We start from the raw sequence: 23,009 nt of genomic DNA, 5'->3' as shown, positions 1-23,009 counted from the left end.
TGTGAGAGTCAGACTATAAAGAAAGCTGAGTGCTGAAGAACTGATGCTTTTGAACTGTGGTGTTGGAGAAGACTCTTGAGAGTCCCTTGGACTGCAAGGAGATCCAACCAGACCATCTTAAAGGAAATCAGTCCTGAATATTCATTGGAAGGACTGATGTTGAAGCTGAAACTCCAATACTTTGGCCACCTGATGCGGAGAGCTGACTCATTTGAAGAGACTCTGATGCTGGGAAAGATTGAAGGTGAGAGGAGATGGGCAGAGGATGAGATGGTTGGATGGCATCACCAACTCAATGGACACGAGTTTGAATAAACTCCAGGAGCTGGTGATGGACAGGGAGGCCTGGCATGCTGCAGTCCATTGGGTTGCAAAGAGTCAGACACGACTGACCGATTGAACTGAACTGAACTGAACTGATGGTGACAGGCATTAACTAGACTTATTGTAATGATCATTTCACACTATATACAATTGCTGAATCATTTTATTGTACACTTGAAATTCAATTCTATCTCAATTTAAAAAAACCAGATCCAAATATGGTATGAATTAGATGATACCTATTTCATATCATTTATCAAAATAAATTATAAATGGACTAAAGATTTAGTATGAAAACCAGAGCAGGAAAAGTACTAGAAGAAAACAGAGGGAGATATTTCTGTTATCTTGAAAGGCCCTTGTAAGGATAATACCAAAGCCTGAGACCACAAAGAAAAAGAATGCCAGATTTGTCTATTAGAAAAAAATAAAAATCTTCAGTAAATCAATAAGCACAATAATCAAAACTAAAAAGAAAATGCCCAAAGGGAAAATTATATGTAACATCATACTAGCAAAAGCAATTATGTCCATAGTTCTTACAAATCAGTAAGAAAATAAAACAGTGGGAAAAGTAGCTAGGGCAATGTCTAGGTTAGCTGTATGTGCTATGTGTTAAGTCGCTTCAGTCATATCCAACTCTCTGCGACCTTATGGCCTGTAGCCTACCAGGCTGCTCCGTCCATGGAATTCTCTGGGCAAGAATAGTGGAGCAGTTTGCCATTTCCTCCTCCAGGGATTTCTTCCCAGGGATGGAACCTGCATCTCTTAGGTCTCCTGCATTGGCAGGCAGGTTCTTTACTGCTAGCACCACCTGGGAAGCCCTTCTAGGTTAGCTATTGCCACAAAAATGATTAATAATAAAGAGGTCCAGAATACAGTGGTATAAAATAACATTTATTCTCACTTATGACATTCAGGTCAACTAAGGTCGTTTGGGCACTGGGCTTAGTACAGGCAGAGTCCAGGCCCATGCCTTGTGTTTCTCATGCTTCCGGCAGCAGGCTGGCCTGGGCATGTTCTTCTCAAAGAGATGGCAGAAGACCAATAAGCATTCCCCACCATCCAAGCACAGTTTAGACCTTTAGCCACATATCTCCTGCTAACATTTTGTTAGCAAGTCAGATGGCAAAGCCTAACCTTAATTGGTTATGTAAATAGACTCCACTGCAGTGGGAGGGCGGATAATCAATATTTGATGATGGCAAGTGCCATGGACTGAATGCTTGTGTCCCCCCCTCCCAATTCACATGACGAAATCTAATCCCAATGTGATGGTATTAGGAGGTGGGGCTTTGGGGCTCCACCTTTATAAAAGACACCCCTTGGGAGTGCCCTTGCCCCTCTGCCATGTGAGAACACAGGGACAAGAGGGTGTCTCAACTAGGAAGCAGATCCTCACCAGACACTAAATCTGCCACTGCCTTGATCTTGGACTTCCTAGTTTCCAGAACTGTGAGAAGTAAACTTCTGTCATGATAACTAATTCCAACAGCCCAAATGGTCTAAGACAGCAGGTATCAACAGGCTACTACTGGAAAAACATGGATAAAGGCCAATTAGTATCTGAAAGAGTGAGCAACATTATTCACATGGAAAAATACAAATCTTAAAAAATATATCATTTGTGGCTTCTCAGATTGGCAATTACAAATTGACAACATCTAACATGAGTGACGATGATCTCTTGGTACTCTTTTGGTGAGACTGTAAATTGATATCATCCTTTATATCAACATTTGTAATATATACTCTTATGATTAGCAATCTTACTTTTAGAAAACTATTCTACATATTTAACAGTACAACAGCCTAACGATATATCCCAAGAATATTCAATATTTGTAATTGTAATAGCAAAAACTTAGAAATAGTCCTAAGCCCAAAAATAAGGGATGTTAGCAGGACATAGAATTACATGAGAAAGCAGGATTTAGGAGACTGTTTTTAAAATGGAGATAATAAAAGAAATGCTATTAACCAGTGTTGTCAGGAATATATATAATACATTTTATGTTGTGCATATTTGTTAACATAAAAATATTCATAATATAATAAATAGAAATAGATTATAAAACAATTCAAACAGTATGATCATGTTTTAAAAATGAAGATATAGGAGGAGGAACAAGATGGCGGAGGAATAGGACGGCGAGACCACTCTCTCCTCCACAAATTCATCAAAAGAACATTTGAACGCAGAGTAAAGTCCACAAAACAACTACTGAATGCTGGCAGAGGACGTCAGGCACCCAGAAAAGCAGCCCATTGTCTTCGAAAGGAGGTAGGAAAAAACATAAAAGATAAAAAGTGAGACAAAAGAAGTAAGGACGGAGCTCCGTCCAGGGAAGGGAGGCTTTAAAAAGAGAGAAGTTTCCAAACACCAGGAAACACTCTCACTGGCGAATCTGTGGCGAGCCTTGGAAGATCAGAGGACCACATAACCCTCTTTTTTTTTTAAGATTTTTTAAAAACCCACAGATTACCCGCCAAACGGTAACTCCCAGCGGAGAAGCAGCGCAGATGCCTGCATAGGCCATTAGCAAGCAGGGGCTGGGCAGGGAGGAGCCGGCTGAGCTGCTTAGAGAGAGGACTGGGCTTGAATGCCGTGAGAACAATTTGAGAGAACTGGGGAGAGCAAAGCAGACTGTGGGATAGCTTCCCCACGAAAAGGCGGAAAGCTCTAACCTAAGACTCGGCCAGTCCCGCTCACAGAATAAAGGACTGAGCCGAGCGAGCCGGCTGCGGTCGGCCCATCCCCCATCTCCCGCAGAGACAGGCAGGGAGCGCAGCCAGAGCCGGAGCAGGCAACTGTGGCCCCAGAAAGGCATCTGATACAAACTGCAGGCAGGCTTGTTGCTAATCAGGACTTCTTGGGCTCGGGCCGGTCGATATCCCCCTGAGAAGGTGCGCTGGTTGTACACCCAGAAAACTGAGTGGCGGGGACTGGGGAGGCGATAAGTCGCAGAGACAGCGCTCGCCAAACACCTGGTCCCCTGAACTGCTCAGACAGGGGAAGGCACAAAACGCAGGCCCAACCAAGTCTGCGCCTTTGTGGAGTACCCAAGAACCTGAACTTGAGCCGCTCAGACCTGGGAAGTGCATACAACCCGGCGCCAGCCTCGGACAGTTCCTGGCAGAGCAACCTAGAGCCTGTGCAGTGTAGACTAGGACAACACACGCACTGTGAGCGGGGGCAAACCGAGTGTGGCTGAGACGCTGAGAGCACTCCCCACAGACACCAGAGATATTCGTCTGCAGCGTTCCTCCCTTCCCAGAACAGGACTGAACAACTGAGCCTTAAAAAGTGTCCACCCACCCCCTAGTATCAGGGAGGAAATTAGACACTGAAGAGACCAGCAAACAGAAGCTAAAACAGAGGGAACCACCTTGGAAATGACAGATAGAGATGTCTAGAGGCTACTCCAAGAATAAGTCCAAAAACCAGAGGCAAGAGGCTTAAGCCCGAATCCTGAGAACACCAGAGAACTCCTGACTCCAGGGAACATTAATCGATAGGAGCCCATCATACGTCTCCATACCTACACTAAAACCAAGCACCACCCAAGGGTCAACAAGTTCCAGAGCAAGACATACCACGCAAATTCTCCAGTAACACAGGAAACTAGCCCTGAGTTTCAATATACAGGCTGCCCAAAGTCACTCCAAACCCAAGGACATCTCATAACTCATTACTGGACACTTCATTGCACTCCAGAGAGAACAAATCCAGCTCCACCCACCAGAACACCGACACATGCTTCCCTAACCAGGGAACCTTGACAACCTGTCCAACCCCACACACAACGAAGAAACTACATCATAAAGAGAACTCCACAAACGGCCAGAAGAGGGAAAGGCCACCCCAAGCAAAGCACTATAAGCAAGATGAAGAGGCAGAGAAATACCCAGCAAGTAAAGGAACAAGAAAAATGCCCACCAACACTAACAAAAGAGGAAGATATAGGGAATCTACCTGATAAAGAATTTCGAATTTTGATGGTGAAAATGATTCAAAATCTTGAAAGCAAAATGGAGTTACAGATAAATAACCTGGAGAAAAAGATTGAGAAGATGGAAGAAAGGTTTAATAAGGACTTAGAGGAAATAAAAAAGAGTCAATGTACAATGAATAATGCAATAGATGAGATCAGAAACACTCTGGAAGGAACAAACAGTAGAATAACAGAGGCAGAAGACAGGATAAGCGAGTTAGAAGACAGAATAGTAGAAATAAATGAAACAGAGAGGAAAAAAGAAAAACAAATTAAAAGAAATGAGAACAATATTAGAGACCTCTGGGACAATGTTAAATGCTCCAACATTCGAATCATAGGAATCCCAGAAGAAGAAGACAAAAAGAAAGACCATGAAAGAATACTTGAGGAGATAATAGTTGAAAACTTCCCTAAAATAGGGAAAGAAATAATCACCCAAGTCCAAGAAACTCAGAGAGTCCCCAACAGGATAAACCCAAGGCGAAATACTCCAAGACACATATTAATCAAATTAACAAAGATCAAACTCAAAGAACAAATATTAAAAGCAGCAAGGGAAGAACAGCAAATAACACACAAGGGGATTCCCATAAGGATAACAGCTGATCTTTCAAGAGAAACTCTTCAGGCCAGGAGGGAATGTCAAGACATACTTAAAGTGATGAAAGAAAATAACCTACAGCCCAGACTACTATACCCAGCAAGGATCTCATTCAAATATGAAGGAGAAATCAAAAGCTTTACAGACAAGCAAAAGCTGAGAGAATTCAGCATTACCAAACCAGCTCTCCAACAAATACTAAAGGATCTTTTCTAGACAGGAAACACAGAAAGGGTGTATAAACTCGAACCCAAAGCAATAAAGAAAATGGCTACGGGATCGTACTTATCAATAATTACCTTAAACGTAAATGGGTTGAATGCCCCAACCAAAAGACAAAGGCTGGCTGAATGGATACAAAAACAAGACCCCCATATATGTTGTCTGCAAGAGACCCACCTCAAAACGAGGGACACACACAGACTGAAAGTGAAGGGCTGGAAAAAGATATTCCATGCAAATAGAGACCAAAAGAAAGCATGAGTAGCAATACTCATATCAGATAAAATAGACTTTAAAACAAAGGTTGTGAAAAGAGACAAAGAAGGAAACTACATAATGATCAAAGGATCAATCCAAGATGAAGATATAACAATTATAAATATTTATGCACTCAACATAGGAGCACCGCAATATGTAAGACAATTACTAACAAGTATGAAAGGGGAAATTAACAATAATGTAATAATAGTGGGAGATTTTAATACCCCACTTACATCTATGGATAGATCAACTAAACAGAAAATTAACAAGAAAACACAAACTTTAAATGATACAATAGACCAGTTAGACCTAATAGATATCTACAGGACATTTCACCCCAAAACAATGAATTTCACCTTTTTCTCAAGCGCACAAGGAACCTTTTCCAGGATAGATCACATCCTGGGCCATAAATCTAGCCTTGGAAAATTCAAAAAAGTTGAAATCATTCCATGCATCTTTTCTGACCACAATGCAGTAAGATTAGATCTCAATTACGGGAGAAAAACCATTAAAAATGCCAACATATGGAGGCTGAACAACACGCTGCTGAACAATGAACAAATCATAGAAGAAATCAAAAGAGAAATCAAAATATACATAGAAATGAATGAAAATGAAAACACAACAACCCAAAACCTCTGGGACACTATAAAAGCAGTGCTAAGGGGGAAGTTCATAGCAATACAGGCACACATCAAGAAACAAGAAAAAAGTCAACTAAATAACCTAACTCTACATCTAAAGCAACTAGAAAAGGAAGAAATGAAGAACCCCAGGGTCAGTAGAAGGAAAGAAATCGTAAAAATTAGGGCAGAGATAAATGCAAAAGAAACAAAAGAGACCATAGCAAAAATCAACAAAGCCAAAAGCTGGTTCTTTGAGAAGGTAAATAAAATTGACAAACCACTAGCCAGACTTATCAAGAAACAAAGGGAGAAGAACCAAATCAATAAAATTAGAAATGAAAATGGAGAGATCACAACTGACAACAAAGAAATACAAAGGATTATTAGAGAATACTATCAGCAATTATATGGCAATAAAATGAATAACCTGGAAGAAATGGACAAATTCCTAGAAAAGTACAACTTTCCAAAACTGAACCAGGAAGAAATAGAAAATCTGAACAGACCCATCACAAGCACGGAACTAAAGGCTGTAATCAGGAATCTTCCAGCAAACAAAAGCCCAGGTCCAGACGGCTTCACAGCTGAATTCTACCAAAAATTTAGAGAAGAGCTAACACCTATTCTACTCAAACTCTTCCAGAAAATTGCTGAGGAAGGGAAACTTCCAAACTCATTCTATGAGGCCACCATCACCCTAATCCCAAAACCTGGTAAAGATCCCACAAAAAAAGAAAACTACAGGCCAATATCACTGATAAACATAGATGCAAAAATCCTTAACAAAATTCTAGCAATCAGAATCCAACAACACGTTAAGAAGATCATACATCATGACCAAGTGGGCTTTATCCCAGGAATGCAAGGATTCTTCAATATCCGCAAATCAATCAACGTAATACACCACATTAACAAAGTGAAAAATAAAAATCATATGATTATCTCAATAGATGCAGAGAAAGCCTTTGACAAAATTCAACATCCATTTATGATAAAAACTCTCCAGAAAGTGGGAATAGAAGGGACATACCTCAACATAATAAAAGCTATATATGACAGACCCACAGCAAACATTATCCTCAATGGTGAAAAACTGAAAGCATTTCCCCTAAAGTCAGGAACAAGACAAGGGTGCCCACTCTCACCACTACTATTCAACATAGTTCTGGAAGTTTTGGCCACAGCAATCAGAGCAGAAAAAGACATAAAAGGAATCCAAATTGGAAAAGAAGAAGTAAAACTTTCACTGTTCGCTGATGACATGATCCTCTACACAGAAAACCCTAAAGATTCTACCAGAAAACTACTAGAGCTGATCAATGATTACAGTAACGTTGCAGGATATAAAATCAACACAGAAATCCCTTGCATTCCTATACACTAATAGTGAGAAAATAGAAAGAGAAATTAAGGAAACTATTCCATTCACTGTTGCAACGAAAAGAATTAAATACTTAGGAATATATCTACCTAAGGAAACAAAAGACTTGTACATAGAAAACTATAAAACACTACTGAAAGCAATCAAAGAGGACACTAATAGATGGAGAAATATACCATGCTCATGGATTGAAAGAATAAATATTGTGAAAATGAGTATACTACCCAAAGTAATTTATACATTCAATGCAATCCCTATCAAGCTACCAACGATCTTTTTCACAGAACTAGAACAAATAATCTCACAATTTGTATGGAAATACAAAAAACCTCGAATAGCCAAAGCAATCTTGAGGAAGAAAAATGGAACTGGGGGAATTAACCTGCCAGACTTCAGGCTCTACTACAAAGCCACAGTCATCAAGACAGTATGGTACTGGCATAAAGACAGAAATATAGATCAATGGAACAAAATAGAAAGCTCAGAGATAAATCCACGCATCTATGGACACCTCATCTTTGACAAAGGAGGCAAGAATATAAAATGGAGAAAAGACAGTCTCTTTAACAAGTGGTGCTGGGAAAACTGGTCAGCCACTTGTAAAAGAATGAAACTAGAACACTTCCTAACACCATACACAAAAATAAACTCAAAATGGATTAGAGAGCTAAATGTAAGACCAGAAACTATAAAACTCCTGGAGGAAAACGTAGGCAAAACACTCTCCGACATAAATCACAGCAGGATCCTCCATGACCCACCTCCCAGAATATTGGAAATAAAAGCAAAAATAAACAAATGGGACCTAATTAAAATCAAAAGCTTCTGCACAGCAAAGGAAACTATAAGCAAGGTGAAAAGACAGCCTTCAGAATGGGAGAAAATAATAGCAAATGAAGCAACTGATAAAGGATTAATCTCCAAAATATACAAGCAGCTCCTGCAGCTCAATTCCAGAAAAATAAATGACCCAATCAAAAAATGGGCCAAAGAACTAAACAGACATTTCTCCAAAGAAGACATACAGATGGCTAACAAACACATGAAAAAATGCTCAACATCCCTCATAATCAGAGAGATGCAAATCAAAACCACGAGATACCATTTCACACCTGTCAGAATGGCTGCTATCCAAAAGTCTACATGCAATAAATGCTGGAGAGGATGTGGAGAGAAAGGAACCCTCTTACACTGTTGGTGGGAATGCAAACTAGTACAGCCACTATGGAGAACAGTGTGGAGATTCCTCAAAAAACTGGAAATAGAACTGCCATACGATCCAGCAATCGCACTCCTGGGCACACACACCGAGGAAACCAGAATTGAAAGAGACACATGTATTCCAATGTTCATTGCAGCACTGTTTATAATAGCCAGGACATGGAAGCAACCTAGATGTCCATCTGCAGACGAATGGATAAGAAAGCTTTGGTACATATACACAATGGAGTATTATTCAGCCATTAAAAAGAATACATTTGAATCAGTTCTAATGAGGTGGATGAAACTGGAGCCTATTATACAGAGTGAAGTAAGCCAGAAAGAAAAACACCAATACAGCATACTAACGCATATATATGGAATTTAGAAAGATGCAAATGATAACCCTGTATACGAGACAGCAAAAGAGACACAGATGTATAGATCAGTCTTTGGGAGTCTGTGGGAGAGGGTGAGGGTGGGATGATTTGGGAGAATGTCATTGAAACACGTATGTTGTCATATGTGAAATGAATCACTAGTTCAGGGTCAATGCATGTTATAGGATGCTCGGGGCTGGCATGCGGGGATGACCCAGAGGGAGGATAAAGGGAGGAGGGAGTTGGGAGGGGGGTTCAGGAGGGGGAACTTATGTAAACCCGGGGCGAATTCATGTCAATGTATGGCAAAACCAACCAATATAATATTTTAAAATAATTTGCCTCCAATAAAAAATAAATTAATTACAAAAAAAATAAAACAAAAATGAAGATATATAAATATGCAAAACATCTAGCCAGTGACATATCATAGTAATGGTGACTTGGGGTGGTAAGATTATGGATTTTATTCTTTTTTCTTTGTATATTTTAATCTTTTATAATAAACAGGTATTAATTTTATCATAAGAAATGCAGGTAAGATGCTAACAATGCTTTAAAATAATTTTAATAACACTGGAGAATATTTGCTATGATGTTAAGTTGAAAAAATATACATTTGTTGAGACTGTATGAGTAATAGTCATGTAAATGTGTGTTTAAAAACACATTAAAAATGTGTTTAAAAACCAATGTAGATATGTTTGAGTAGTATAAATTATTTTTTTCTACTTTCCTGCATATAAATATTCTGTGATAAAATACATTCTTCTTATAATGAAAAAACATTTTTTAAAGACAATTGCTGGACAAAATAATTTAGGATCCCTTAACAAATTGAATTATATCTGTAGTCAGATGTCAAAAAAATATATACAAATCCAGTGGTTTTCAAGTTGTAGTGACCCTAGGAGACACCTGGAAGGCTTGTTTAAAAGGCAGATTTCCTGTTCTCATCCTCTAAACCTGCCAGTCTCTGATTTCTACTATATAATGGTATTTGACAGTCCCAAATAGTGTTGGGGCTTCCCAGGTGGCTCAGTGGTAAAGAATCCTACTGCCAATGCAGGAGCCACAGGACACTTGGGTTCTATCCTTGGGTCAGGAAGATCCCCTGGGGGAGGAAACAGCAGCCCACTTCAGTATTCTTAACCAGATAATCCCATGGACAGAAGAAGCCTGGCGGGCTACAATCCACAGGGTCGCAAACAATTAGACTGTACTGAGCATACAGACGCACACACACAAATAGTATAATATGAATATCTCAACTCAGTCTCTTCTTTATGTGCTTTTAATTTTATTAAATGCATTTTCAGTATTTACAAAGTAAGTGTATGATTTTCAATTTAAAACTATTAACATGATGATATTGTCACCTTGCTTATTTAACTTATATGCAGAGTACATCATGAGGAACGCTGGGCTGGAAAAAGCACAAGCTGGAATCAAGATTGCCGGGAGAAATATCAATAACCTCAGATATGCAGATGACACTACCCTTATGGCAGAAAGTGAAGAGGAACTCAAAAGCCTCTTGACGAAAGTGAAAGAGGAGAGTGAAAAGGTTGGCTTGAAGATCAACATTCAGAAAACAAAGATCATGGCATCTGGTCCCATCACTTCATGGGAAATAGATGGATAAACAGTGGAAACAGTGTCAGACTTTATTTTTTTGGGCTCCAAAATCACTGCAGATGCTGATTGCAGCCATGAAATTAAAAGATGCTTACTCCTTGGAAGGAAAGTTATGACCAACCTTGATAGTATATTAAAAAGCAGAGACATTACTTTGCCAACCAAGGTCTGTCTAGTCAAGGCTATGGTTTTTTCCGTGGTCATGTATGGATGTGAGAGTTGGACTATGAAGAAAGCTGATCGCCGAAGAATTGATGCTTTTGAACTGTGGTGTTGGAGAAGACTCTTGAGAGTCCCTTGGACTGCAAGGAGATCCAACCAGTCCATTCTAAGGGAGATCAATCCTGGGTGTTCATTAGAAGGACTGATGCTAAAGCTGAAACTGCAATACTTTGGCCACCTCATGCGACGAGTTGACTCACTGGAAAAGACTCTGATGCTGGGAAAGGTTGGGGGCGGGAGGAGAAGGGGACGACAGAGAATGAGATGGCTGGATGGCATCACCGACTCTGTGGACATGAGTTTGAGTGAACTCCGGGAGTTGGTGATGGACAGGGAGGCCTGGCGTGCTGTGATTCATGGGGTCGTGGAGAGTCGGACATGACTGAGCGACTGAACTGAACTGAACTGAACATGATGATTTATATTGGTAGACTTTCTTTTTTAAAGTATTTATCTATTTTTGCCTGTGCTGGGTCTTCATTGCTGCCTAGGCTTTTTTCTAGTTGTGACAGCAGGGACTACTCTTCCTTGCAGTGTGTGTTCTTTTCATCACTGTGGTTTCTCTTGTCTTAGAGCACAGGCTCTAGGGCACATGGGCTTCAGTAGTTGCAGCGTGTGGGCTCAGTAGTTGTGGCTCACAGGCTCTAGAGCGAGGGCTTAACAGTTGTGGCACATGGGCTTACTTGCTCCATGGCCCTGCTCCCTTGCTCCCTGGGCACCTGATTCCTCAGCAGCCCAGAGTTTTCTCCGAGCTCTTTAGTTTCTTAGTAGTAATTTGTCACATAATGACAAACATGCTCATCCTGGGATGAAGGCATCATTGAGAACACTTAAGACAGAATCTAGGTTTCCACATTCCACCACGCACTGATGCTTGGACTTGCTGCTAATGTCCACCAAGTCCCAAACCAATAAGCCACAATTTAATGAAAGTCCAAAGTTGGCCCAACACTAGTCAGATTTCAAATATAACTTGTACAGAGTTAGCAAGTATTAGCAAGTTTCAAAGATGTTTAAAGTTCGTTTCTTTCATCATGGAGTATTTCCTTGGGGATTTTGGATGATTCTTTAAAGAAGGTAGCCAACACATCACAAAGAATATAAAATGATATATAGAAATAGCTGAAACTGGCTCCGGCGGCGCAGACGCGGGAGACGCCCAGCTCCGGTGCAACCGACCACGTGCAGAATCGTGGCTGAGATGAGGTACCCCGTGCCCAGGGTTAGGGAGGTGGCCGAGAGGAGCTGTACCACGTTCAGGAGGTGATGGCTGCTTGGGCACCGGAGGGCCGAGAGGAGCTGATCTACATTCAAAGCAGGAGGCGCGGCCTTGAGGAGATACCCCTCGTCCAAGGTAAGGTACAGCGGCTGCGCCTTGCTGGAGCAGCTGGGAAGAGATACTCCACGACCAAGTGGAATATAAGAATCCAGTGTTCTGGGGAGGAAGGAACAAGATGGCGGAGGGATAAGATGGCAAGACCACTTTCTCCCCCACAAATTCATCAAAAGAACATTTGAACGCGGAGTAAAGTCCACAAAACAACTTCTGAATACTGGCAGAGGACATCAGGCTCCCAGAAAAGCAGCCCATTGTCTTCTAAAGGAGAGAGAAGAAATCCAGCTTCACCCACCAGAACACCGACACATGCTTCCCTAACCAGGGAACCCGGACAAGTCACCCGTCCAACCCCACACACAGCGAAGAAACTACATAATAAAGAGAACTCCACAAACTGCAAGAAGAGGGAAAGGCCACCCCAAGCAAAGCAATATAAGCAAGATGAAGAGGCAGAGAAATACCCAGCAAGTAAAGGAACAAGATAAATGCCCACCAACACTAACAAAAGAAGAAGATATAGGGAATTTACCTGATAAAGAATTTCAAATTTTGATGGTGAAAATGATTCAAAATCTTGAAAGCAAAATGGAGTTACAGATAAATAACCTGGAGAAAAGGATTGAGAAGATGGAAGAAAGATTTAATAAGGACTTAGAAGAAATAAAAAAGTCAATATACAATGAATAATGCAATAGATGAGATCAGAAACACTCTGGAGGGAACAAACAGTAGAATAACAGAGGCAGAAGACAGGATAAGCGAACTAGAAGATAACATTGTAGAAATAAATGAAACAGAGAGGAAAAAAGAAAAACGAATTAAAAGAAATGAGGACAATATTAGAGACCTCTGGGACAATGTTAAACTCTCCAACATTCGAATCATAGGAGTCCCAGAAGAAGAAGACAAAAAGAAAGACCATGAGAGAATACTTGAGGAGATAATAGTTGAAAACTTCCCTAAAATGGGGAAAGAAATAATCACCCAAGTCCAAGAAACCCAGAGAGTCCCCAACAGGATAAACCCAAGGCGAAATACTCCAAGACACATATTAATCAAATTAACAAAGATCAAACTCAAAGAACAAATATTAAAAGCAGCAAGGGAAAAGCAGCAAATAACACATAAGGGGATTCCCATAAGGATAACAGCTGATCTTTCAACAGAAACTCTTCAGGCCAGAAGGGAGTGGCAAGACATACTTAAAGTGATGAAAGAAAATACCCTACAGCCCAGATTACTATACCCAGCAAGGATCTCATTCAAATATGAAGGAGAAATCAAAAGCTTTACAGACAAGCAAAAGCTGAGGGAATTCAGCATCACCAAACCAGCTCTCCAACAAATGCTAAAGGATCTTCTATAGACAGAATACACAGAAAGAGTGTATAAACTTGAACCCAAAGCAATAAAGAAAATGGCTACGGGATCGTACTTATCAATAATTACCTTAAACGTAAATGGGTTGAAATTTTCAAAAAGGCTAGGAAACAATTCTCATAGCCATCAATAGTTCAGTGTTGAGTTCATGAATAGTTTTTAAAGTTTGGGACAAACTGTAGTATTTGCTATTTGAAGTACTGTTTGTAATTGGCATATTACGATGTAACATTGGTCTTCATTTCCATCTTAAAACTCCTAAAAATGCCTAACAGGTTTTTAGATCTGTGAATTTTAGTTGAAATGTATTTTACGATGTTACTAAACCTGCAGAAATATTGAAATATTTCAGAGAACTTATTCACTGTACATTTAATTTATTTTATTTATAAAAGTTATGAACTGTAGGAAGTTTTACTTGTTGGGTCAAATGCTTGTTGCTTCAAATGCTTGTTGCATTTGAAGTGCTAGTTACAAGAAAATCAAATACCTTCAATGTATAAATGCTATTAAGTTTTTAAAGGACTCTGGAGTATAAGTAAGTTTGTTTAAAGAAATTTAGTCTGTTCAACTTGAAAAAAATAAATAAATAAAATTGGAAAAAAAAAAAAAGAAATAGCTAAAACTAGAAACTAATAAGTACAGTATCTTTGCCAGAAACTCTTAGAATCCTTGTCCCAATAGTCTTGTATTTTTAAGTAAATCATGCCAAAAAAAGTAACTTATTTGTATGATAGATAACATTTATTGAGCTGCACATGCTAAGACATTATGCTAAGAATTTTATATATATTCTCTCATTTGTATAACAACTGTATGAGTTGGGTGCTAGGATTACCCCCACCCCATTTTATAGATGAGAAAATGGAGGCTTCAAGAGAGTAAAAAGCTTACCCAAACACATGCTGCTGGCAAGTGTCGGAGCAAATGTTTGAACTAAGGTCATCTGATGCAGCTTTCCTGCTCTCCTAACCATTCCTGTGTGTGCTTCTCTGGTTAGCATTGTCTATCATTCATCTATCAGTGAATATCATCCTCAGAAATGCACATCAGAATTTAGTCTTTCCCTGTTTTTAATCTTCCTAGAACTGTTCTATCATATTTTCATGCAATAACTTTAAAATATGTATATCATACTCATGAGTATGATTTTGTGGGTATAATCGCAAACCAAAGCTAGCACTTTGCCCAAATGTATAAACATTTGTATCAATGCATACTTAAAAATAATAGAGTGATATTTGTTTGCTAGAGATGGGAAGAAATGTATATTACACCTTAAAATAGTAGTACATTTTTCCCATAGTAGTAACACATTTTAAATGAAATTATAAGAACAGAAATGGTATCAGTGAGGGTTCAGTTGGGGTAAACAGAAACTACTCTGTTAAAGCAGAAGATAATATTTAATTCAGGAAACAACTGAAGGTTGGACAAATAAGCTCTGGACCAGGTCTCTAGAAATAACATCCATGGTGACACTATTCAACTTGTCCCTTCAGGAGAGCTTCTCCTAGGACACAATAAGAAGAATGAGCCACCAGGAGGTTGCCATGGAATCATAACTCCTGCAATCCAGGGATCAGAAAGTGGTTCTAACTGCCTCCGTGACATCTGCAAAGCTGGGGGTAGGACATCAGACCATGGCTGCAGCAAAATTCAACAGTTGATGATGCAGGAAGATGCCCTCCATTGAACTTCTACTTTGAAATCCAAACCTAGTACATGAAATTTATGTAATCTAATTTGTACCTAGAACAAGAGCTTGTAAGGGATTCCGAGAATTAGTTAGTGAAAGAGCTTGCAGGCTGTATCATACAGGAAAGCACCCTAGAAGGAATTTGGGGATTGAGTGGCAATTTAAGATTTTCACCACAAAGACATTATCAAATAAGGTAGCACTGAGTTCCTATAGCTGTGAGGCACTGTGGTCTGTGTCCCATGGGCAAACCGCCGACTCAGTAACTGGATGGCAGTTTCCAATGCTTTATGAAGAGGCGTCGAGTTGACTCACTGGAAAAGAGTCGATGCGAGGAAGGATTGGGGGAGGGAGGAGAAGGGAACGACAGAGAATGAGATGGCTGGATGGCATCACCCACTCGATGGACATGAGTTTGAGTGAACTCCGGGAGTTGGTGATGGACAGGGAGGCCTGGCGTGCTGTGATTCATGGGATCGCAGAGAGTCGGACACGACTGAGCGACTGAACTGAACTGAACTGAATGCAGTGTTATCTAACGTGCTCCACTGGAATTGCTACAGAAGCAGGAACCAAGAGAGGAGAAACTTGATTCGTGGATTTTTTTTAACTGTCTACATCACTTCTTCTTAAAAGCTTGTTTGTCTCAAGAAGTTGTTGTTGTTCAGTCGCTCAGTCATGTCCAACTCTTTGGATGCCATGGCCTGCAGCACTCCAGGCTTCCCTGTCCTTCACCATCTCCCAGAGCTTGCTCAAACTCATGTCCCTTGAGTCTGTGATGCCATCCAACCATCTCCTCCTCTGTCAACCCCTTCTCTTCCTATCTTCAATCTTTCCCAGCATCAGGGTTTTTTCTAAAGAGTCGGCTGTTGGTTTCAGGTGGCCAAAGTATTGAAGCTTCAGCTTTTCAGCATCAGTCCTTCTAATGAATATTCAGGATTGATTTCCTTTAGGATCAACTGGTTTGATCTCCTTGCTGTCCAAGGGAATCTCAAGAGACTTCTCCAATACCACAGTTCAAAAGCATCATTTCTTCAGTGTTCAGCCTTCTTTATGGTCTCTCACATCCATACATGACCACTGGAAAAGCCATAGCCTTGACTAGATGGACCTTCGTTGGCAAAGTAATGTCTCTGCTTTTTAATACACTGTCTAGGTTTATCATAGCTTTTCCTCCAAGGAGCAACCATCTTTTAATTTCATGATTGCAGTCACCATCTGCAGTGATTTTGGAGCCCAAGGAAAAAAAGTCTGCCACTATTTCCATTGTTTCCCCATCTATTTGCCACGAAGTGATGGGACCAGATGTCATGATCTTCGTTTTTTGAATGTTGACTTTTAAGTCAACTTTTTCACTCTCTTCTTTCACCTTCATCAAGAGGCTCTTTAGTTCCTTTTTGCTTTCTGCCATAAGGGTGGTGTCATCTGCATATCTGAGGTTATTGATATTTCTCCCAGCAATCTTGATTCCAGCTTGTGCTTTATCCAGCCTGGCATGTCTCATGACGGACTCTGCACAGAAGTTAAGTAAGCAGGGTGACAATATACAGCCTTGACGTACTCCTTTCCCAATTTGGAACCAGTCCCGTAGTTCCATGTCCAGTTCTAACTGTTGCTTCTTGACCTGCATACAGATTTCTCAGGAGCCAGGTCAGGTGGTCTGGTATTCCCATCTCTTTAAGAATTTTCCACAGTTTGTTGTGATCCACACAGTCAAACACTTCAGCGTAGCCAATGAAGCAGAAGTAGATGTTTTTCTGGAATTCCCTTGATTTTTCTATGATCCAGCAGATGTTGACAATTTGATCTCTGATGGCTTCCCTTGTGGCTCTGCTGGTAAAGAATCTGCCTGCAATTCGGGAGACCTGGGTTCAATCCCTGGGTTGGGAAGATCCCCTGGAGAAGGGAAAGGCTACCCACTCCAGTATTCTGGCTTGGAGAATTCCATGGATAGTCCATGGAGTTGCAAAGAGTCGGACACGACTGAGTGACTTTCACTTTTCATTTCCTCTGCCTTTTCTTCATCCAGCTTGAACATCTGGAAGTTCTTGGTTCATGTACTATTGAGGCCTGGCTTGGAGAATTTTGAGCATTACTTTGCTAGCATGTGAGATGAGTGCAACTGTGTGGTAACTTGAATGTTTTTTGGCATTGCTTTTCTTTGGGGTTGGAATGAAAACTGATTTTTTCCAGTCCTGTGGCCACTGCTGAGTTTTCCATACTTGCTGGCATACTGAGTGCAGCATTTCAGCAGCATCATCTTTTAGGATTTTAAATAGCTTAGCTGGAATTCCATCACCTCCACTAGCTTTGTTCATAGTGATGCTTCCTAAGGCCCACTTGACTTTGCACTCCAAGATGTCTGGCTCTAGGTGAGTGATCACACCATTGTGGTTATCTGGGTCATTAAGATCTTTTTTGTACAGTTCTTCTGTGTATTCTTGCCACCTCTTCTTAATATCTTCTGCTTCTGTTAGGTCCATACCATTTCTATCCTTTATTGAGCCCATCTTTGCATGAAATTTTCCCTTAGTGTCTTTGATTTTGAAGAGATGTCTAGACTTTCCCATTCTATTGTTTTCCTCTATTTCTTTGCACTGATCACTGAGGAAGGCTTTCTTATCTCTCCTTTCTATTATTTGGAACTCTGCATTCAGATGTGTTTATCTTTCCTTTTCTCCTTTGCCTTTCACTTCTTTTCTCAGCTATTTATAAGGCCTCTTCAGACAGCCATTTCGCCTTTTTGCATTTCTTTTCCTTGGGGTGCAAAATTGTATGGAGTATGATCACAGTATATCATAAAACAACAAAAATCTTAAAAGTCTTCTTTATAATCAAGGAATAATGGGGTACCATTTATTACTCAATTGGCAAAAACTGAAAAGACTGATAATATCTAGTATTGAGAATTATGGGAGGAAATGAGTAGTCTTATGCAACTTAGATTTGAGTCTAAATTGGTTCAGTGGTAGCTATTAAAGTTGAAAATATGCACACCTTCAGGACAACAATACTACAGTTAGTTATCTTACAGGAAAAATGTTCCCCAATATATAAAGAGGCAACTAAGAATGCTTATGGCCACATTGTTTATTCTAGCAAAAACCTGAAAACAACCTACCTGGTCATCAATACTGAGAATAAATAAATTATAATATATTTATATAATACTAGGTTTCTAAAATATACATGAAATAGAAATCTATGTATTGACCTACATATATATATGTATATAGAATTAAATTATACATGTAATATATAATTAAATTTAAAATAAATTGCATAAAAATAATAGTGTATTCACATTTATGTTAAACACACAAAAACACATATATAACTAACATTTATTGAACATGTTTCAGACACTATTCTAAGAGATTTATGGGTTTTGACTCATTTTAATTCTCATAGCACCAACATGAGCAAGAATACTATAATTATACCCATTTTACAGAAGAAGAAATCAAGATACAGAATGTTAAGTCACTTGGCCAAGTGCAAATGGCCACTAGGAGCTGGAACTGGGATCCCGACCCAGGCAGTCTTGCTCTAGAGTCCACCCCTTAAAAAAGGAAGAGATAGGACAGGAAGCTAAACCTAGTTCTGAATGACTCCAAAGCCCAGAATTTCACTTAAACTTCATTTTTAGATAACATCATGCTTGGATTTTCCAGAAGATGGTTGGTCATTTTACCATAGTGGTCTGTGGGTGTTGTGTCCTATTCAGGGTGAAATACTGGAATTTCAGGAGCCTGCTGTCTGGAATTCTTGCCAAGTTGTCTGGTATCCAGAGAATGGGTCTGACCTGCTTTATGATGGTGAGCCAGGCTTACCTGAAAACCAGAAGGACTCTCAGCAAAGTGCTGCCTTCTGACTTTCTGAAAAATAACTCTACTCAGGCTTATTAAAAATCTGCTCACTCTTCTTGGTAGAAGTAACTCAACCCTAGATATCCTCTTCCCAGTAATAGAAAAACATAACATTTGAAGCTATAATGGTGCAACTCAAGTGCACAGGGCTTGGGCTTAACAATGAATAGATGGTAAGCATTGTTATAAAGATTGCCAATCTCCCTTACACTCCATCACAATCTCCTTTTATTTTCTTCATAGCCTTAAATATTGTTTGAAATCATTTTAAAGTCTTATTTTGTATATCTCTGTACTAAAATTAAGGAACATCTCTATCTTGAAGAGCCAGTCCAAATCCCTTAGAAAAGTTCTTAGATGACACATGAAGTATTCAATAAGGTTTCCTGAATTATTAAATAAATGCTATTTATGCCATTTATTTTCCTGGAATGTTGTGGTCCTGTGCGTGCTAAGGCCTGTGAATGACTGATTCTACTTCCATTTTTCTAACAGGCGTAGCCCATTTGAAATCACCCTGCCTGCCTGCTCTTAGAAAGGGCTGCTTTCCCCTCCTTTGCCTGGACTCCATAGCAGCATTATGGGGCAGGGGGAAGTGAGGCCAGGGTTGGAGGATGGGGAGGAAGGGATCGTTGGGGCCTTTTGCTTCCCCTAAGTTCCAGATGCTATAGTAATAGTTAAGCATCGACAGAATGAAGATGATTCATCGGGATGATTGTGATCTCAGAGAATAACCAATATGCAAATACTCATCCCAGGCCTGAAACAAATCATCAGAAATGGCATTCATTCACTCATTCATTCAGCAAATATTTATTGAGCTACCACACGCCAGGCACTTGATTTGTACTAACAGGAATACTGTCTACATGAGCAAATAGGTCACTCTTTAAGCTCTCCAATCTATAATCCCCAATCTGCTAAGTAATAGATAATTATCACAAACTGACTTCAGCCCACTGTACACACTCAAAAACTAGATGTGATAAATGAGAAGCAGATGGTGTTAGGATTTCACCAGTTTTTCTGTGCTCTTATCAATATGGATAAGGCTTCCCTGGTGGCTTGGATGGTAAAGAATCTGCCTGCAATGTAAGAGACCCAGGTTCAGTCTCTGGGTCAGGAAGATCCCCTGAAGAAGGAAATGGCAACCCATTTCAGCATTCTTACCTAGAGAATCCCTTGGACAGAGGAACCTGGTGGGTTACAGTCCATGGGGTCACAAAGAGTTGGACACAACAGATTGACTAACACTTTCACTTTCTTTCACTTTATCGATATGGAAAAATAACATTAAAAGCTAACTGATACATTTCAGTTCTCTCACTTTTCTCTGAGCCCCATTTTCTCTTTTGCTTACTTTAAGTAAATCTTATCAGTTTTTCTAACCCCACCATGGCAACCTGATTTCTCTTCAATAACTAGGGCAAATGAAGGCAAATCTGTGGGGTTTTTTTTGGTTGGTTGGTTTGTTTTTGTTTTTGCCTGCACCACGGGCATGTGGTTCCCCTACCAGGGATTGAACCCATGTCCCCTGCATTGGAAACTCAGAGTCCTAATCATTGAACAACCAGGGAAGTCCCACATCTAATCTGTTTCAATGCATCTTCACAGCCTTCATTCACTGTGGGCCAGGTTTTCACTAACCTATGTCTAGGTGACTACCAGAGTCTTTGCACTGGTCTCTTGACATTGAATCATTCCCACTACAATTTTATATACCACTTGTAGACTTATAATATTTGTATCCCTTCTTCATAGTAACAGCCACAATAGACTTTTACATTTACTTGTAATTATATGACTAAAGTGGCCTCCTCTGCTGGATTGTAAATTATGTGGGGACAGGGATAAAGTCACACTTTGCTCACCCTAAATCTGTAGTGCCTAGTCCAGCATCTGACAAGTATTAGACACGTAAGAAATATCTGTTGAGTAAATTAATATTACTTTAAATATAGATTTTTTTCTTATTTCCTGGAGTCAAGACTTTGTTTTACTCAAGGTCAAAGTCTTCCTAACCCAAATCCCAAAACTCCAGCTTGCTGATAATGGTCTTCCATTAATCACACTGTCACTGCCTTCGCCTTGAAGGGTTACTCCTGCTCAAGGTAGGCGCCTCTCTTTCCTAAATGCTGTGGGTGTTTCCACTCCTCTGTACTTAACTCACGTTCTTTCTATTCCAAGCCACAGGTCTGTTCTTCCAAATTGTGTGACAATGACAGTTGTATTATTTCCAAATGGTCTGGGTTTCAGAAATACCCTAGAGAAATCTTTTTATATTTTGTTATATTTATTTTTGGCTGTGCTGGGTCTTCATTGCTGCGCGGGCTTTTCTCCAGTTGCAGTGCATGGGCTTCTCATTTCGGTGGCTTCTCTTTTAGCTGAGCATGGGCTTAAGGGCACACAGGGAGGTTCGGTAGTTGCGGCTCCTTTGTTCTAGAGCACAGGCTCAATAGTTGTCGTACACCTGCTTAGTTGCTTTGCGGAATGTGCAACCTTCCCAAATGAGGGATCTCCTGCCTTGGCTGGCAGATTCTTTACACTGAGCCACCAGGGAAGTCTGAGAAATCCTTTTAAAAAACCTTCACTTCTAAAGTGGCCATGACCAAGTTAGTTATACCTGAATGTGGTAACATTAATTTTGGGAATTAAAACAAAATTCAAGAATTTAAATCAGTTTTAACTGATCAAGCATAAAATGTACCAAGTGGTCCCTTAATAAGGTGAAATAAATTTAATTTTCATATTTTGCTTGTTCTTACATAAAACAAAAACAGACCATGAATGAAAAATGTAATCACTTCCTACAACAATTGTTTATGAGACCATTTTTGCTGTCAGCTTTAACATAAACATTTACAGCTCATGAGCCTCTGTTGGGCTTCCAACAACACATTATAATTTTTTAAAGTGTTCTGTGATCAAATATGGTGAGGAAACGCTCACAGGTAGGGTAGTTTATCTCAAGCTAAGTGAGGAGAGTAGTTTTTAAAGGAGAGCCTGGACCGTAGTATCAGATCCTGGAAAGGTCAAGAAGAATGAAAAAAGGGCAGTCGATATTAGTGACTCTTTATACTTACACACATTTGCAGAATTTTACAGTATCTAAAACTGAAATTTATACCATTCCCAAAGATGAATGTGTCAGCATTTTTTCATCTTCCATAGAAGGGGGGGTGGAACTCATTCAAAATAACTGTATATAGCAAAATACTTCTCATTTTGCATTCCCTGTTTTTGTCAACAAATAAATTTAGAAGATTAAGCTTTTTTTCTTCCAAAATTATGATGCCAGGGCAAAGGTATCATTCAGTATAATCTGCTGTAAAATAAAGCTTTACAAGCACAGAAAGCATATAAAGCATGCTCATACACATTTAAGAATTAAAATTACCTCATTAAATATGCTTTATGTAGCATAAATTGTAGTATGGAAGAGTAAGGAGTTTGAAAATGAAGGATCTAGGTTTTGATGGAGGCCCCAAAACTTAGTACTACCCAAGATTTTCAACAAATCACCTATCTGAGTTGCTGTGAAGGGTAAAGTTTGGTGATGGTTTAGTCTCTAGGTCTTATCCAACTCTGTGTGACCCCATGGACTGTAGCCTGCGAGGCTCCTCTGTCCATGGGATTCTCCAGACAAGAATACTGGAGTGGGTTGCCATTTCCTTCTCCAGGAGATCCAGGGATTGAACCCAGGTCTTCTGCATTGCAGGCAGACTCTACCCACTGAGCTACAAGGGAAGCCCAAAAGGGTTTACACATGTGAATTTTTGTTTTGGCCATGCCCCATGGCCAACAAGATCTTAGTTCCTCCACCAGGGATTGAACCTGTATCCCCACAGTGAAAGTGCCAAGTCCTA

The sequence above is a fragment of the Moschus berezovskii genome, chromosome 4, assembly GCF_049115385.1.
Source record: "Moschus berezovskii isolate FMDL1 chromosome 4, NW_MosBer_1.0, whole genome shotgun sequence".
Taxonomy (NCBI): Eukaryota; Metazoa; Chordata; class Mammalia; order Artiodactyla; family Moschidae; genus Moschus; species Moschus berezovskii.
This window is presented reverse-complemented; position numbering follows the sequence as displayed.